Here is a 19,890-nt window from a genome sequence, read left to right on the forward strand (position 1 = left end):
CATTTTTCAATGTGTTATTTAACAGTCAGTGCCATTCGGGAAACCTGTCTTTAGTAGCAGAGAAAAGCTATGGACGGGTGCCCAACAAATCTCCAGAGCTCTATAGAAACACTTCCTATTGAAACTGAAGAACAAAGAGCTGTGAGAGCATGCCTGATGCTGGTAAAAGAACAGAAGGATGGGTCATATGAACCCATAGAATGTGTTCAATGGGATGTCTTCCTTGCTGACATGAGAGGCCAGCAGAGGCATCTAGAGAGACAGAGACACTATAGATGAAACATAAAAGCCTAGTGAGTCATAGGTATGGAAGAAATGTCAAAAACCTAAAAAAAGAAGTGACAGCTAAGATGAGTGAATAGCTTTTAGATTCTATACATGTTTTGAGGCAAGCAGAGGTAAAGGGACACTTTATTGAGGCAGGAATCATCAGTCTGTTTCATATGTTATACTGTAAGACTTGAGTATCAATATACATGCAGCTGGATAAATATTTGTATGTGTTTTATTACATAAGTATTCTTTATCTCTTCTATCCTTGAGAGTAAGATTTTAAAAAATGATTCTGTTTTCGAACTCAAAATTGTATTGAAGAATGTAAATCCCTACTGCATGGATAGTGCAAGAGATTTCATATTAATGCCCCAAACACTCAGTAATTATTACAAAATTCTTCCAACAGTAGGTAACACAAGAGTTGATAACTAGGGGACTAATTATAAAAGCAGGCGGTCGGATTGTCGCCAGCTATCACAGCGGTCTGGAGCCCGTCCAACAAGCAGGCCGCGGTACGACCACCCAATTACGATAGGACCACTGTGCTGGCTGTCGGAAAGTGCTCTTTAACACAGCGGCTTTTGCTACGGCCCAGGAAAAGGGCTGCAGCACAAGCCGCAGTGTAAAAGAACACTTTGTGGGCATCCATGCACCATGTGGTGCATGGTACACAGTGCATGGATGTGCATTGGGGCACTGCATGTGCCCCCAGGGCCAATGTGCAGTGGCCCATGAGAGATGGGGGCTCTGTTTGGGGTCCCCAAAGCCCCTTTTTGACAGCCTTTTCATGGTGGTCAGACTGCCATGAAAAAGCTGTCGGAAAGGGACATCGTAATCCTGATGGTGGTGCCGAGGCAGGCACCACTGCCATTCAGGGATTGCAGTTCTAGCCGCCACCCCGTCGGGATCACTGATACCAGTGGAGGCGGCGGTTTACCCTCTGACAGACAAGAGGCCAACTGCCTGCATCATAATGTCGGTCGGACTACCACCGACTGCCTGTTGGTGGCAGCCGGACTGACATCAAAATCAGCCCCTAGAATACATTTTACACAATTTGTTGATAATCAGTCAAAATATCTATGACTGGTCCCATGATTCAGGCTCCCAGGATGGTGCATTTCTATTGTCAATTCCTGTCGAAAAAACAGACAGCTACTACATGCCTACTATTGCTAAACCATAAATAGAGTTGCTCATGCACATGCAGAAAAGAGGGAAAGGGAAACTATGTAGATGACAACTAGTAAAATCCTTATCTATCATGAAGACTTCCAACAAAACGCTCCTTACAATGTGAAACCTCTCCATTCTGTTATTATGTTTACAATACAGTTCCTCTATTAGTGTTAGTTTGAAAAGGTCTTGCTATTGAGAAAAAAACATCAAATTTCAGTTCTGTCACCCCCTTGAACAGAATTTGACTTTATCTACCAACAAAGCCCATCAAAGTCATATTTCTTTCCTCAAGCAATCCCTCCCTTGACTTTGCTATCATTCAACCTTGTTCCCATAACCAAGATGATTCTAATGAATCTTTAGAAACCATTGACCAAGTACAAAAGAGATTTAATGGATTACAGTTTCTTACAGAGCATCCCCATCAGCAGTTATCAATCTTCAAATGTAACTTGAACATGCGCTTTGGATACCAAACCATCTTCTATAGTATCCTTTATGAATACATTTACAATTATAATCTGGACTTTTGTATACCAAGTGTCCTACAAAATAGTCTAGTCATTCTTAATTCTCAGGGCTTTCAAATGATGTTGTGTGGCCCCTAGATGTTAACTAGGCCCAGGTGAAATGTAAATTACACTCGTGTCATTTACATAATTTTGGCAATTTCTATGCTTGTTACACAAAATTTCTGAAATTATGTCATTATGCCACATTGCATAATTATATGTAGTTTTTGGCAAGATTTTACCGTAAGTGTGTGGGAATAACACAGACACTCAGACCATGAGCGTCTGTTGCTCGCATCACTTCGTGTTTTTCGTGTTTTTTTCCCGCTAAATGTGCCCTTGTGTTCAAAATGTATTAGGGGTGCTTTTGCTTATAAAATACAGCGCTAAATTATGGATTTGCATTATGAATAATTACACAAATGTTTGAGTAAATGTTCCTGTAACTTTAAATAAATACACAAAAGCTAATTACTCCAATTTCTCCCAAGCCCAGTCCACTTTTAAAGGATATTATTCGTTTCCCTCTGTTTCACGGAGTTTCTTTAATGGCGATCACTACTGTGCCGTTCTAATGTGAATAATTGATTTGCTTTCAAGCTGAATGTCAATGTTTTCAATTTAGATTTCAACACTGTGCTTATTATTCTGGGACAGCCACACTTATAAAGCAGACATTATTTATTTCATGGAAATGCGTGTAGGATATCGATTATTCAGGGAAAAATTAATTTAGGCCCAGGGCTGCCAAAATTCATTAATGTTATTTCACCTCTCAAGCTGCATATCTCCCATTTTAGTGTTGGGCATGTCATTAAGAGCCTGTGGCAGATAAAGTACTTACAAAACTGCTTTTATTGAGCTGTCAATGTGGGAAGGGCAGTGGCAGGCTTTCAGTATTTCATTCACGCAATCTTTAATTTGCTAAATTTACCTTTGGACAGCAGAAAGCATATTCTCTCCTCTATTGTCTAAGGGAGTGTAGGGGAATTATTCATTTTGTGTAGCCATGTTTGATCCCTTGCAGTAAAGTTACTCATTGGTGTAAAAATACATTTACATGTGTAATTTACTTATAAGTGTAAGTTACCTTTGTGAATAGCCCTGTGAGTACTGAAATTAGGAAGGGTGTACTTTTACCCCCACACTGGACTTGTACCACCAATCCTTGGAGAGATATAACCAGCCTTTGAAGTGGCAATTGTTTAATATGCCCTTTGAAAATATAATATTCGTTTGGTTGAGGGCGTTGCTTCCTTCACTCTGGGCTCTTACGAATAATAGTAATAATAAAGTCACTTATAAAGCGCGTGGCTACTTCGCACCAAAGTGTCCGAGCACTAGGTAAAGTGACCCAGAACCCCAGCAAGGATGATAGATGAAACCTGGCCGGTTAGGCTGACCTAAACAGCTAAGTCTTTAACTTTTTGCGAAACCATGGTTCGAAAGGTTCCTGTCTAATTAGCAGAGGCAGGGAGTTCCAGCTACTAAAAAATTAAAGGAGCAGCCTCCAATCCACGCCTTTTTAACAATGGGAACCGAAGCTAGCAAAGACCCGGCAGATCTTAACCTCCATATAGGGACCTAGGTCTTAAAGAAAGGGTGCAAGTACCCGGGACCCTTGTTCCAAAGGATCGATTGACAGTAACACAGAGCTTTAAAGTACGGTGCTTCTCAAGTGGTAGCCAATGCAACTTTGAAAGAGCAGAGCCCAAAGAAGACCATCTAGGGAGATTCCATTGCATACGAACTGCTGCGTTTTGAACATGCTGAAGTCTCATCAACCGAGACTGCATTACTCCCAGATAGAGGGCGGTACACTAGTTCAGAATTGAAATGTCCAAAGCCTGGACTACTGTCTTTCTGGCAACCTCAGAGAAGATTTCAGGAATCTTGCTAAGGGATTTTAAAATCCTGAAGCACTTGCCTTCAAGGGCAGTGATCTGACTATCGAAGGAAAGCTTGGCATCGAACCAGATGCCAAGGTTCTTGACTCTCGTCTACGGAGGAGGCAGAGGGCCAAGCACATCTGGTCACCAGGCTGAGGACCAATTGGATGGCTGCTTCCCCAAGATAAGGACCTCAGTTTTTCCAGCATTTAGTTTGAGACAACTGAGGTCCATCCACTGGGCCACCTCCGTCAAACAGGCCCATCAACAAGCCAGCAGTGTCAGTTTCATTCTGTGACGGGGTGATAACCAATTGCGTATCATCGGCGTATGAAATGATATTAAATCCGTACCGTTCGATGATATCAGCCAGGGGGCGCAAATACAGATTGAATAATGTAGGGCTCAACGGAGAACCCTGGGTCACCCCCTGCTGCAGTTGAAAAACCTGGGATAGAAAAAGTTTTAAACGACACCTGAAGGGATCCATCCTGCAGAAAGGAGACCAACCACTGCAAGGCAGTGTCCCCGTCACTGCATGCTTACAACCATTCAAGCAGGAGGTTGTGGGACACGGTGTCGAAGGATACATTAAGATCTAACACCAGCACTGCCACTGCATCACCCCTGTCCATTTTTTGGCGGATGGACTCCGTTGCTAGAAGCAATGCCAACTCTGTGCTATACAGGGGCGAAAGCCTGATTAAGTCCTATGAAGAAGCTCTTTTGTCTCAATAAAGATGGAAAGCTGCTGATTTACCCATTTTTTAGTCACCTTAGAGGCCAAAGGGAGCAATGATGTTGGCCTGGAACTTTCAGGCTTAGATGGATCCAGACAGGATCCTTAAAGAAGAGGCACCCCAGTGGCATGCTTCCAGCTTTGAGGGACCTTACCCGCCCAAAGGAGCTATTCAAGTGGTCACAGAGCATAGGTGCATTCACTGATATTCCTCGTTCCAGAACCTCTGGACCAGCTGGGTCAGAGGGAGACATCTCCTCAAGTTTAATGGCTTCAAATGAAGATAGTCCTGAGCTGTCCGGCAGCGGTTCAAACCACACACTCCGGCATGGGGCGTTCTTAGGCCCTAACTATGCGTGCCCTGGAAAATGGAGTTTGAGGGGGGTGAGATAAATAGCACACCCAGTGCTCTATGAGTCTGTAGTTATCTGGTGTAATAATTACTTCCAGTAATAAATGTAGCTCTTCATTGGGCGTGGCTAAGCCGATGAACATGGTAGTCGCTCTGTGAGAGAGCTCCGCTACCCATGCAGGCAATGTGCCAGAAACCGCTGTTCCCCGGGGTCATCCGACCTGGGTTGGCTATATGGTCTGCTGATAATGCACATTGAACAGTCTTGATAAAACGGCACACGATAAGTGGCTCAGCACCCGGAGGCATGGGACGGGCCCCGCTGTGACCGATGGTGAGCAGAGCCAGAGTGAGGCCGAGGTGGAGTGTCAATTGGCCCAGGAGGCATCTCTGTGCGGCCCCCGCAGACTCTCGTGAAGTACGGAAGGAGTCCCCGCTGGGAGGGATCTCCCCCTGTCACTCCCGGCTTGACAAAACCGGGTGCAGCGCCTTGATTGGGGCCATCACAGCCGACGAGCAGGGCCGACTCAGAGAGACCGCTCAGCCTGCACTGCAACAGAAGAAATCCAGGAGGACCAGGCAAGGGACGAGGTAGGTGCCCCTCCAGGGGATCACGGAGGCCCAGGGGGAGTGGCCTCTTTGACCCACACCTGTATCAGCTATGGCCCAGTAGGACAGAGGTGAACCCAGAGGGCCTATGCCGCCACTGGATAAGTCAGTGGCGGCCTGGAGGCAGGTGAGTGCTTGGGGGCCCGTGTGATTGACTGGTGATGAACTTAGGAGAGGTGTGAGGGGATGCAGGAGCCCCATTTTCTGCATTTCTGCTCCTCAAATCTGCTGGGCGGATGCCCTGAGGGGTGCCGTGGCTGTGGAGACGTCCCTGGGCCCACAGGCGCTGCATGATCTGCAGTGCCCATTGCGGCCCTTTACAGCGACAGAATTTGGGGCATGAATGATTCAAGGGCCTGGCTAGGGCTATTAACTTTGCTGGGTTTCTCCAAGTGGGGATCCCAAAGGATTGGGGCCATGAGTGGTCTAGACCTAGATCTGTGTAAGGGCTCTGGGAGCGCGACCCTTGGCGTCAAAATCCCAGAGGCAGCCAAATGCCTGATACTTAACTACGACTCTGCAAACTTAAATAAGGCGATTTGTTTTCCTTCTTTATCTCTCTCTCTTCCTCCAAGCGGATATCCTCAGAGGCCTAGTGGGCCCCCACTCATCGTGGGGTCCTTGTCACGCAGTGGTGGGGGCAATGATCGAGCCCTGGGGCAGCAGTGTGGTGCCGAAGTCGGAATAAGAAAATGGAGAAGCCATCGCCAGCTCCGACAAAATCGTGTTTACTTTACCTTGGCCATATCATGGTAAGAGGCAAGCCAGTGGCTGCCACCTCCCAACAGAGAATTGATAAGTACACTGAACACTGTGCTCCCGCTGGAGAGGATGGCGGCGCAGGGGATATGTTCACCGTCGGATAATAATTCAGACACATCTCCCATACTGCATGCAATCCAGAACCTCAAGGTCACCTTAGAAGGCAAGATGGGGGAACTTAAGGTAGACCTGGCATTTATCAGACAAGACCTTTGGAACACTACCCATAGAGTCACGGAAGTGGAGGGCAAGTTGTCTGAGACCAAAGACGTGGTCAAATCTCATGAAGAACGCCTGGTGACTCAGCAATGCATGGTGGGGCAACTGAAGCCTCGCACCAAGGACACGGAGGGGTGGTCTATACACAACAATCTGCATGTTGGGGACATTCCTGAGGGGGCAAGGGGACCACTCCTACCAAGGTTATGTCTGACTGACTACTGAGTTGGGTCCCCAAAAAGAGGTATTAAACTGCTTCATCACTGAGCGGGCGCACAGGGCTTTGACCGCTGGACCTCCATGGGTACACACCCTCGCCCCTTCATTGTGCGAGTGCTTAACAATGCTGATCGGGTGTTCCTAGGGTGGCACACAAGGTTGGTCTGCTGACCTATCAATCTTCTCTTTTGATAATTTTCCCGGACTATACCCTGAAAGTGCAGGAGCAAAGGCACGCCTTACACGAAGCAAAGCAAAAACTAAGGGCTATAGAAATCACCTATATGCTTCGCTCCTTTTTCTTTGACACTCTTGAGGTGGCCTGAGACTGGATAGAGAAGCACAACCCATGACACACCAGTGATCCTTCACTTCGGGGTGGAAGGCAGAGCATGGGAAGTATTGGCGGGCCTCAGAAGGAATGGCCCACAGCTCTGAGGAAGATGATGTGCCTCAGGGAGCGAAGGGCAAGATCCTTTTGTCCTGAGCACTCTGGCGTAAGAAGGACCATAGTGCGGTGGTGGAAGAAGCTGCCATACAAACTAATACCAATGATCTGTTGCAGGCTCCTCCGGACACTCTGATGATCTGGCGTATCCACACCTGCTTTATGATGGGATCATGCCAGGAACCGTTCCGCCCACCACACGAGTTGGGCTCGGGGTTTGGACCACAGCTAGGAAAACCATTGGGTGGGGTGGCTGGTTGACATTAGAGACTCCACTGTGGCAGGGCACTAGACTCCTGTAGGTTGCTGCTTTGTAGGTTTTTCCCCCCTGGGACACCATAAGTATTTCAACACTGGGGGACGCGATTCATAGCGGGACGCTGATGTCTTTTCAGGACCTACAGGTAGAATACAAGATACATCAAATGCAGTTCTTTCGATACTTGCAGCTTTGCCACACACTTCTACTAGTCATTCAGTCAGAAGAGGCCATCCTTGAATTCTCCCTATTAGAAGCCAAAGTTCTTCCCATCAACATTAAGGAACATCATCAGTCTGAGATCTGTAAAATGCTTTAGCGCAATTTGCCAGACTTAATGGTGGCGTGAGGAGAGCAATGGAGGGGGGAGGGTTCAGATGGATGATGACGACTGGAGGGAGGCTGCGGAAGCCCAAGAGAGGCGGTAATTCCATCCCAGTTCAGACTAATACAATTGAATTTTCTCCACCGCGTTTACCTCACCAGAGCCCGGCTACATCGCATCGGTCTGAAAGCCACTGGGATCCATGTTGCACTAAAAATAGCATAACTCATGTGTGACGTGAACAAGAGCCTCTAGTGTTCTGTTAATTGGTGCTGTTTGTAGGCTCCTGTCATAGGATTTTTACCCCAGTTAAGTTAAATCTCAGTTGAGGTGATGTGACGAACGGCACAATCTTGGACATTTCACTTAACAATTGTAATGTGAAATGCCAGTAATTATGCAAGTTTAGGCTAGCGTATATGTAATTCTGCAGGCCCTAGTTCTGCCCTCTTAAAACTCCCAGGTTTTATTTTGCTTTTTCACCCCTTGGTTTTTGGACCTCTGTTGTGAGTCTCCCTAATGGAGCTTCAGCCAGTATAATCTCCTATTTAATATGAATTTGAGCTGCATCTGTCAGGGCCTACGTTTCAATGTAAGGTCAGCTGCTCTGAACATCTGGAGTAAAGATCTCTGAGCAGATTTTGCTTGGCATTGTTTAGCGAGCATGTCCTCTGTATTGATGCTGAGAGTGGGGTTGCCTTTCTAACTCTACCTGGTATCTGCGCACATGTAATACTGTTGCAGATAAGACACAGATTATATTGGCTATGCCAGCTAAGGCCTTATAATTTAATTGAGGATCAGAGAAGAAATGCCCCTTGTCTTATTGGCTGAAGTGCAGAATCTGTAATGTTTAAACTGTTTTTGCACTTGAGGAAAATGTGTCGAAATGGCAACTTCGGATTGGCACAACAGGGATAAACAGTTGTCTTGGCTTTTGCTACATTGTTCTTGATCCCGTGCGAATATTCAAAGTCAGTTTTGTCCTATATGCTGTAATTTACTTATTTTGAAATTGGACAAGTTTCCCTGAGCCAGCCTCAATGGAATTGAATATTTCAGCTTCCCTACTGATCTAAGTTAATGTCTCTGCTGCGTGGCTGGCAGTTCAAAGCTCTCCTCTGAAAGCCCAAAGCTCTCCTAAGGGAGGATGAGTGGGGAGAAATGTCCACAAGATAGTTTATCTCCCTCAGACAAGCACTGTCAGGATAATCTCACGATGGACAGAAAGAGGGAAGGCAGATGCCTGGCTCCAGTTAACAAAGGTGTTCCCTTTCAAAAGTGGAAGGAGGGAAACCAGACATAGATGAGCAGAGTTTGACTTTCAAAGAGGAATGTTGCTTTGAGCTGCCATTTTGAGGTCTCCCATACAGCTGGACAGCCCAGAGGCTACTCTCAGGAAGTGCCTTTCAGGGATGGAGTAGGATGTGGCATCTTTGGATTGGATTGGCACTCCTATGTTCTAGAAATCTCTACTGCTATTTTTAACCCCATGCACCAGGGAATAACCTTTGAGAAGAGAGGGAAAACAAGAAGGAAAAGGATAGACCCACAGTGTGAACAAACTCTTGTCTGGAGTGGAGGGACGCTTTTGGCTTTGACTTCAAAGACATTTTTTGCCCTCTAGAACTAGCACTACTATTTTCCCACCACTATCTTGGGGACAGTAGAGGGAGAACTTGCTGGGGACCCAGAGGAAAGGGGGGCCACTTAGACATCTATGGACTGTTTCTAGCCGTGACTGTCCTAGGAATGGGTTTCCCAGGCTACAGCTGTATGCAAAGGCACCCTGCAAGTAGCTAAAGGCCTGAGTGGTTGGGAAGTAAAGGGAGGGAGAGTGGTCGGCCATGAGGAACGGGGGTGCTGCTGCAGGAATACTCCAGGTCAGAGTCTAGTAAGGGCTAAAATAGCAGTAAAGTTCCTAGGATATAATCATTCTACAGATGGTAGTCTAAAAATGAATTTGTGCAAAGGGGAAATAGAAGGCATTTTAAAAATTTCCAGAAAAATGACCCAAAAAGTTAGGAGCCTTAGAAGACAACCCTGGTGGTTGGAGTACCCCGCCAAGAACAAGAATGAGAAAGTACTGTTAAATGCAGCCCATTAGGGCCAGCAATATTATCTAAGCTCTAACTGCTCGAATGCAGTGAAGGAATCATCTGCTCAGGCTGCCCGAGACTCTGGGAACCCTCTAGGACGAAGGGCCTCATTACAAGTTTCGAGGTGCAGGAGCGGGACCACCATGGTTCCGCACCACCAAACCCGTGTTTGAACCGCCTGCCAGATTAGGACGTTTCTCCTATCTGGCAGGTGGTTCTTTGGCGTTCCCACGACGGTGCCTATAAAATAGGCACCGCAATTGGAACGTCAAAATCAGTACCTGCACGGCATGGACTGCTGCAATCCATCCTTGTCAGGTACTGGGGTGCATGCACAGTGCCCCCCTGCATTCACCCAGTGGTGCATAGGCACAAGGGAGTACTGTAGGGCCCCCTTTGTTTCCTCACCGCCACACTTTTCATGGTGGTCACACCGCCATGAAAAGTGTGGCTGTGAGAAAACTTGTAATATGCTAGGCGGGGCAACAGCTACCCGCCAAGCATATTGCAGCCTCAAGACCGCTGCTCCACTGCCAGGGATCTCTCATCCTTGGCGGTTGTGGTGGTTCCAGGGGGCCAAACCTCCCTAGTCGTAATTTGACAGTCGGAAGACTGCCCCCGCCTTGCCCCCGCAAGTCTGGCTGTTCATGGACTGCCGGACTCGTAATGAGGCCCAAAGGCACCAATAGCGCAGTTTCCTTTCACCCCCCCTAAGAGCCCATAAATCTGTGGGTCCCCAAGGGGACCGGCAAAAATCTTGATGGTGTTGTAAACTTTTCTAGATTGCCTATTTGAAGTGGGGAGACGAATACCAAACATTCTGAGTAGAATTAAGCAAGAGGCTCTTCTGACGAAAAGGAGGACAACCAGCACTATTTTCCTTTCCAGGCCCATACCACAGAAAACCAGAGAGTCCTTGTGGGAGGACAGAGAGCAATGTAGGAGCAAACTAGCAACAGGAACAAGTGTACTCAGTAGGGCAAGGAGCCCTCCTGCCCATGCATGTGTTAGGGCTCCAGCATGGCCAACTGCCTTGAATGTGCAGGTGCCCAATGAGGGCAGGAACACCTAATTTAGGATCCTGGCACTGGCAGGAGATTTAATTTAAAAGTAAAAAAACAAAGGTAAATATGTTCTGGCTACGTTAGTCGTTACCTGAAAAGGAGCACCTGTGGAAGAAGAAGTGCCCCATGAGCCCCTTCATGTTGTGGAAAAATGTGTATGAGGGTCAGGGAGTACCATCAACATTTGAAAGTTATCTTGCTGGGAAATCGAGTCTCCAAGAAGCATTGCAGGGCCCCACAGAAGAATCCCATGTTAGTTGTCAAGTTGCAACACCCTCAGACTGCCTGGGCTCAGTGTCAGTGGTAGAAGGCGAGATTTCAAGTGTTTCTAACATTTCCTTGGGACTGATCTCATTGTGTTCTCTGGAGTGCAGTGAATCCGTTGAGTTTTTGGGTCTTCAGAGATTGCTAGGTAACTTGGTGGTTGATAGAAGCAAGGCATTTACTGAAATATTCACTGGTTTATGTACACTTAACTCCAAAGCCCATAGAGATGGCTTGCTTAGCATGAACACTCAGATATATACGGTAACAGCCTGACATGTTGACTTAAGATGATATGTTCTATAGTTGAATGTAGACACAGTCAGTAGGTCTGAGGTTTATGACTCTTGTTATTGTTTTAGGGGTTTAGTTCTACTGATGTGCAAACTCTTAAAGTTGCCTCTGGCTTAGGGGGGGGGTCTAGTCTGTATATAGGGGCTATTTAGAGACTTTGCCCTCTCATTAGTGTGTGCCCCCCGAACTCTACAAGGCCCTTTAGAGCTTGGCCCCACTGTTTTTTGTTCCTGTTATTTCGTATATGTTTGTTCTGGCGCATTGTATTTAGTCAACGGCTGGACGTTGATTTATTGGTTGTGTTGCTGAGTACTGAATTTCAAGCCCATAGTACCTGCCTGAGAAAGTCTGGGACTGCTTGTTTTTGCTACTCCAAAAGTCAAGTGCTAAAAGGGTGCTTAATACCCAGTTAAGTTGTGTGATATAGAGGCCTGGGTTGCCAGAAGTGAAATACAGTGGTTGTCATTATTGGGGTCCAAAAGCTGTGGATTGCCCTGGACCTCCGATTGGGATTTCTCACAGTGGACAAATCATGGAAATCCATATTTTTTACATCGGCCACTACTGTGTACACATAACGCAATATCTGAACAAATGGCATTCCAGGCTGGTGAGAAGCTCCTAAACGTTAACCATTCTACCTTATTCGTAAGAGTTTGTATGGTTTTTATATCAAGAACATTTGTGTGTTTGGTTTCTCCTGGTCCCAGGTTCCCACGATTTTGGTTTCCAACCCCCCAAACAACCTAGCACATTCAATTGAAAATGGCCAATGGGTAAAATCACCTTCTACATTCTGGCTCACAGCCACACAGCAAACTGGGCTGTGAAAATAATTCCTGTCTCTGAATACCAACAAGGCTCAGAGAATGTATAGAGTCCGATAATCCCCTCCTCTGGCACTTTTGATCCAAGGCAACTTGACCATTCCTGTTTTCTCTCTCCTTGCTTCAATCTACCCTGGTCTGTTTTATAGGGAGGTCACGCTAACATCAAGTAATTCAAAAATATCCCTTGGTTCTTTATGTTTCCTAGTTTTCATGGACAATGTTTCATTTTTCTGTTCTAGAGCACATAAGTTATCTCTCTCAGATGACTTTGGACAGTTTCTCCCCCTTCCCATTCTTTATGCCTTTTGAGAAGAATTTGCCATTAGTCCTACTCTCTGACCTCCAGACAGGTCCTTCTTTCTACGTTGACCTGGCCTTCTTTCGCTATTCTCTAGTAGCCTCCTCCAATGTTACCAAGTATTCATCTTTTTGTTAATATCCTTCACATTCCACTGCATCTGGGTCAACAGGAGTTTCCAGAGACCAATTAAATCATAGCTACCTCCGGACAGGATGGCATTTCCGACTTGCCTACCTTGATACCAGTTTTTTGCATTAGTGTAGTTCTCATGCTCAGTGCCATCAGAGCTAGCATAAGCCATTTCTTTTTTTTAAGTTTACGAAGCTTTATTGATGTAATGTTTATCATACAACATAGGGCAAAAGTGTAACAATATTTGAGAATAACCAACATATGAGATAAAAATATGCCATAAAACATAGCAGAAAATTGTTTACAATTTTTGGGTTTACATAGGAAAAGAGGAGGAAGGGAAAGAAAGGGTAGAGATAAGATATACTCTGCTACTGAGGATCAAATAGCAATAAATACTCATTAGAATACAAAAGGATACAATTGACATATTTGTCATATCAATTTTACAATACTGAATGTTATTAAAGAGAAAAAAGGCAAAGAAGTAGAAACTCATGGAGGCTGGAAGTTTTCAGAACGATTTCTGGAGACCTGAGAAATAGAGATCTTATTTAAATAAACAGTCAGCGGTAACCAAAATAGGTCTCTATTTACCTGTGGATTACAACAGGAGGCAAAAGCAGTATCCAACCTGTGATAGTGGCATACAGTGTTCCACCAAGACTTGACTGAGAGCTTGTTTGAACATTTCCAATTGAGTGTAATCTGTTGAAAAGCTAAAGCTAACATGAGGTCAAACAACCCACGCTCATGAGACAATAACCCAAGTATCTCTGATAAACGTCCTGTAAAGAGAAGGGCATTTGATAAATAGTCGAGACCTGAGACCAAATTTGTAACCAAAAAGAAGCTACGGGGGGTATGAAAACAGGAGTTGGTCGAAGACAAGCAGATCTTATTATTAGAGTGTGTAAAATTGACAGTGGAAATGGGGGTAAAAAATAGTCTGTGATATAGAAAAGACATAGATTGAGTGTTAGATGCAGATCTAGAGATTTTTAACAATCTGGTCCATACTTTGCTCCAAAAATCAGTGCTCCATTCACAACCGAAATCTGTCTCCCAAGCGAGCTCCATCTTAGTCTTAGACCGCTCAGGATCAGCGGAATTAAACAAATTATAAATGAGTGAGGCACTTGGGGATACCAACAAAATTCTGAGAAGCAGATCTTGCGTAGACAAGGAATCTTCGGAGGGAAGGGAATAAAAACTTCCAGAATTGCTTCCATAAGTAGCGAGAATTTGTGTAAAAATGAGCATGGCACTTAAAAGTGGCTTGGAACTGGGGAAAAGAACAAGGAGATATGCCATCAAACATGTCTTGAACCCAGATGATACCTTTAGTTCTCCAAGAGCTCCAAAACAAAGGTCTTTTTTTGATGAAGAGAAGACGATTATGCCGAAGAGGAGAACGCAAGAATGTGTTTCTAGAAATTATCTTTGGTTGACTGTGAGGTCTTAACAATGAGAAAGTGTGTTTAAATAGCCATAAAAGAGAGAATCTCCGGTATAGAAAAAGGGGAAAATAAGCACCGTTCAATACTAACCCGTAAAGGGATGAAAGAGGAAACGCCCGCATGGAGCCCGTAAGAAGCTTTTTTAAGACAAAAGGCTTCATGATACAATCTAAAATTTGGAAAATTCACACCTCTGGTGGATTTTAGTTTTCTGAGATGAGATATAGAGATTCTGAATTTTTTACTGTTTCACAGAAATTTGGAAAGTAGGGAGTCAAGTTTTTTTAAATTGATAGAAGGAATGTGGACTGGGATCATTGAAAAGATATATAACATAATAGGAGTAACCATCATCTTGATAGAATCAAGGCGTCCCCACCAAGAAAGAAAAAGAGGATTCCAGGAGGAGAGTAGTTTGGAAACCCGATCAAGAATTTCTTTCATATTTATTTTAATCGAGTCTGAAATGGAATTAGTAAACCATAAACCTAGGTATTTAATTCTAGAACTATTCCAATGAAATCCAGTTGGGTCAGGGTGATGCTTAGGATACAGTTTGGTTATGGGAAGAATCTCCATTTTGTCAGAGTTGATTTTATATCCTGATATCGCCGAAAAATCTGTAAATTCTTGTAGTGGGGAGATTGAGGTTTCTGGGTTGGACATAAAGAGTAAGATATCTTCTGCATAAGCCAAGAGCTTCAAGTGATGATCTCCATTTAGAAACCCAGAAATAGAAGTATTGTGACGAATGTGAGTCAGAAAAGGTTCAAGGGATAAAATAAAAAGAAGAGGAGATAAGGGGCAACCCTGTCGGACACAGCGGTGAAATGAAAAACGATTTGAAACAAGACCATTAACTATAGTGGAAGCAGTAGGTGCCGTATAAAAGTAATGAGACAAGAGAAATAAATTTAGGTCCAAAACCATGCTAACGGAGTGTCTTAAATAAGAAAGACCGATGGACTCTTTCGAAAGCCTTTTCTGCATCAATAGATATCGCAGCCAGGGAATAGAATAGAGTTGATGCCTTATTCAAAACATTAAAAAATAACCAAGAGTTATCAGAAGTTAATCTGCCCTTGACAAGACTACACTGTTATGGACCAATTAAATGGGGTAAGAGTGATTCAAGACGTAATACCAATAATTTAGCAAAACATTTTATAAACCCACATTTATCAAGGATATACGGTGATAATTTCTGCAGAATTTAGGATCCTTACCTTCTTTATGAATGTCACAAATAGAGGCTTCTAGGAAAGTACCTCTCGCCTTACCTGTAGTGCAAAAAATGCTGAAAGAGATTAAAGAGTTTTGGGAGTAAGAGATTCGAAAAATGTAAGTAAAATTCTACGGAAAATCCATCAGGACAGGGGATTTATTTTTCTTTACTGAGTTTAGAGAACTAGCGATTTCCTGGAGCGAAATGTCTGAATCTAGGGAATTGAAGTCAAGATCTGTGGATGAAGGGAGGGAATACTGCTGAGATAAGAATCAATAAGAGGGTCTGATGTAGGTGTTTCTGGAGTATAGAAGTTGTTATAAAAAGTTATAAATTCAACTAGAATGTCGTGATCTTTGAAAAGATTCTTCCCATCCGCTGACTGAATACAGTCTAACAGCACCCTCTCTTTTCTGGACTTGAGATCGTTAGCTAAGAGTGATCCAACGTTGTTATGGCGTCAATAATACCGGGCGCTATGAAGCAGAATAGAAGAAGCATTGTCAGTAGTTGTTAAACTCCAGCTTTGCACGAACAAGCTTCTGCAGAGTGGAATTTGATGAGGAAGTATAAAATTGATGCTCTAAGTGCTTGCTATTGGTTAGCAGGGCCTTATGTTGAGTAAGGGTGCGTTTCTTTTTTCTGAATACAAAATCAATGATGAAGCCCTGGGCAGTGGCTTTAAAGGTGTCCCACACCAAAGCAGGAGATGTAGATGGACCTTCATTAAAAGAAAATAATTGTTCTGCAAAGGAAGTAAAGGAGGAGGAGAAAGCTGGATCCTGTAAAAGGAAGTTGTTAAATCTCCATCTAGAAGATTTGGGCTGCAGACGGAGCAAATCAAAATCCACAATCACCGGAGCATGATCTGAAATCAAAATGGGTTAAATCGAAGACGAAATGAGATTTTGAGCTAAAGGCTTGGACAGGAAGATGTAATCTAGTCGGGTTAGGGAACCATGTGGAGGGGAGAAAAAAGAAAATTCTGTTTGGTCTGGGTTGCATAGTCTCCAAACATCTACGAGATGTGTCTGCGTAATTGTACTGAGAAATTGCTTGTAAGGTTTTATGAGGAATAAAACGTACTTGAGATTTGCGATCAATAAAGGGTCCATGACCTGGTTATAATCACCCCCAAGGATACAAAAATTCATCTTTGAGTTGCATACATTAATTTGTAATAGTAGGCCAGAAAGTATAATCCGGTTGGGTCGGACCATAAATATTGAAGACAGTTAAAGAAATGTTATTATTAATGAGTAGTTTATCTAAAATCCATCTACCATCTGCGTCTATTTCTTGTGAAGCAACAGAGCATTTCAACTTTTTATGACATAAAAGAATGACACTATTCTTCTTTGTATTTGTAGGAGAAACAAGAACAGAACCAACCCAATTGCGTTTGAGCTTAAGAGCCTCAGCTTCTGACAAATGAGTTACTTGTAATAAAACTAAATCAGGATTATAGGAGGCCAAATGTGGAATAATTCTCTGCCTCTTTTCAGGATTAATACAACATTTTACATTTCATGTAGCAACTCTGAATGGAAGAAAATATCTGTAAGTATAAAACAATAGAACTGACAATAGTGAAGGAGTATAGGAAAAGTAGTAGGCAAAGCAAGAATTCAGGAAAAAGGTAGAGACAGAGCCATATGGAACAGAGTAAAAAGGGCAAACGAAAAGGGAAGAGGGAAACAAAGATAGAAAAGAAAGAGGACAGTACATGTCAAAATAAATTAACAACTTCAATACATACCTTTCCGGGAGTACAAGAAAGAAAAAGGACTGTCGACAGACACTAAAGACAGCAAGACCAGCAGAGGGAAAAGCACCACATTGGGATGCCAAACAAACCGAAAACGGGAGTGTGAAGTAGATCCAATGAACTGTAATAATAATAGAGAAAAAATGCATGACTTCATAGAAAAATATTAACGATTAACAACCTGTAAAGGAAGTAAAATGTAATGGTTAAAGGTAAGATAACATTGACATCAAGATAAAAAGTCAAGTATTAGAGGAAGGGCAGCAATCTCCATGGATGTCACAGAATGAGAATTAATTAACTTCTGAAGATCCGCAGCTTCTTCAAAAGTGGATGTGTGATTCTGAAAAGTCATCTTAAACAAGCAGGGATGAAATAAGCCATATCGAGCACCCAAAGAGCGTAAGGCTGGTCGAAGTTTAAGGAACTCTTTCCGTCTCTTAGCAGTCACTGTAGACACATCCTGGAACAAAAACAATTTGGCTCCAGACCAGACAGTTTTTTTAATGTATTGCAGCATTCAGAACTTGGAGAAAATCAGTGAATTGCAAGAATAAGATTATCACACCCACGAGGTTTTGAAGGTGCTAAAGAAGCGGATAGGCAAGGGCCTAATCTGTGCGCTCTTTGGATATTCAGAGCTGTTGATGTAGGTAAATCCAAACATTTCGGGAGAAAAGAAGAGAAGAAGGACACCGGGTCACCTCCCTCAATGCCTTCCGGAAGACCATATAACACAGATTATTCAGAGTAGAATGCCCTTCTCCAAAGAAGACATTTTTGTAGAAGTGACTTGCACCTCACCAACGTGTTGTTCCACTATGGAAATTCTGGATTCAAGTCATGACCACTTAGTGTCCATGTCCTGTAAATGAGTATTGGTTTCCTCTACAAATGGTCGCAGTGCCCTTATCTCTTCCAAGATAATATCCAAGGATACAGGAAGGACAGCCTTTGGTGGAGAAGGAGGGTCTTGTTTAAGTCGTTTGTTTGCAGGAGAGGGCGACTGCAGTTTAGGTGGAACAGTGGGTGAGGAAACTGCCTTGGAAGAAGTTGAGTGAGCCATTGTTACAGGAGTATGTAGAGAATCCACCAGGGGACCAGAGATAGAAGATTTCCATAAAGGCAGGCCAGGAGAAACTTTTCTACTTGAATGTAACAGTTTTTTACTTCTGCCCATGTATCTGAGAAGACACCCAAGGCGAATTGAATTTAAATGGAATTAAAAGCGACCTGAATTATAACAGCTCTCCTGAGGAAAAGGAACAATGGGCACAAATGTGGGCACAAATGTAATATGCCCCTTTATGCAAGTGAAGAGGACCCAAGGCCCCAGAAAGCAATAAAAGTAAGGCTAAAAAAGACAAAAAAATGAATACCTGAAGAGATATCCAAAATAGCATGTAGTAGAATCCACTCGGGAAAATCCAAAATGGCGGCCAGAGAAAGTAGCAGAAGATTAGCGATGTCACATGAAGCTGCAGACCGTTAGATGATATTCAAATGCATCCTGTGAGTCACCAGGTGTTCCCCTTATGAGGCATCCAGTTTCCGCAAAGAAAATCAGGGAAAATCTGCCGAAAAACAAAACGGCATCTCCGACACGGCTCAGAGCTCTGTACTAGGCGGCCATCTTGAAACGCACCACCCGCTGAGTTCCAGCATAAGCCATTTCTGCTTCTCAGTGTGAAAGGAAAATCTGGAGGTGTATGTGTGCTGAAAATGCAGGTTCCTTTGTCATAAGAAATTAAATATACATAGCAGAGAGACTCTGTCATAATGGCCTGCATCCCAGTTACCTGGGTCTAAAGGGATTGAGTGCATCATCCATTTCTAGGAAAATATTTTGATAGTTCTAATTCTGCTGCCAGGGTTTCATCTGTATTAAATATTCCCTAACCCCATTGGTATAAGTTCACCACAATGTTTGGTTTGGCAATTGTCAGTCACACTATATCCAGCCACGGTCCATGCAGGTAAGAGCGGTGGGGTGGTGAGGCTGGGTGGGGGGTGGACATCGACAGATGCTGAAGGAAAATGAATTATTTATTTAAGTTTCCCTCATTATCGTCCCTCCAAATCTCCGCCATCCGACCCCACCGCTCTTACCTGCACGGACCGCAGCTGATCATATCGATTGTGAAGTAGTACATATCAAAAATATTGCATGCACTATATCGACTACCATTATATCGTCAAGGCTAGTAGATTTGGAGTTAAGAATGGTAAATCTATACTTCCTTATATACACTTTGCTTAACAATATAGTGATAGATGACATTGGACTCCCAATATTGTTTTGGGCCGATGTTGTTGACGATGTAGTTACATTCAACTGAGAAGATGATAGTGGCATTACACACCCTTTGACTTTTGACAACGTGATAGTGTTAGCCTGCCACTACATAGTCAGCTGACTGATGGTTGCTGCAGAAGGTCCCAATTTCTGTAGAAAGGACTACGAGAAGGAAATACAAAAGTAATAAGCATGAGCAAAGCCAAATGGACTTTTTTTTTTTAAACAACCATTGCCAACACCAGATGGCCTGGCTTGTAACTGAAAATGCAAACCAGACCCATCTGCTTTGCTCATGTTTGTTCGTACTCCATGCTCTGTCCTAGTAATTGCTGTTTTTGCACTCCGTAGCTGCAAAAGACATGAGAT

General features: G+C 43.7%; 1 protein-coding gene across 8 annotated transcripts in view; it reads left to right on the top strand.

Annotated features, from left to right (window-relative positions):
* The window catches only part of SLC24A2 (solute carrier family 24 member 2), a 790,353-nt gene that overhangs the window by 385,854 nt on the left and 384,609 nt on the right, over positions 1-19,890 (top strand). The window lies entirely within an intron of this gene.

This window comes from Triturus cristatus, chromosome 2_1, assembly GCF_964204655.1.
Source record: "Triturus cristatus chromosome 2_1, aTriCri1.1, whole genome shotgun sequence".
NCBI lineage: Eukaryota > Metazoa > Chordata > Amphibia > Caudata > Salamandridae > Triturus > Triturus cristatus.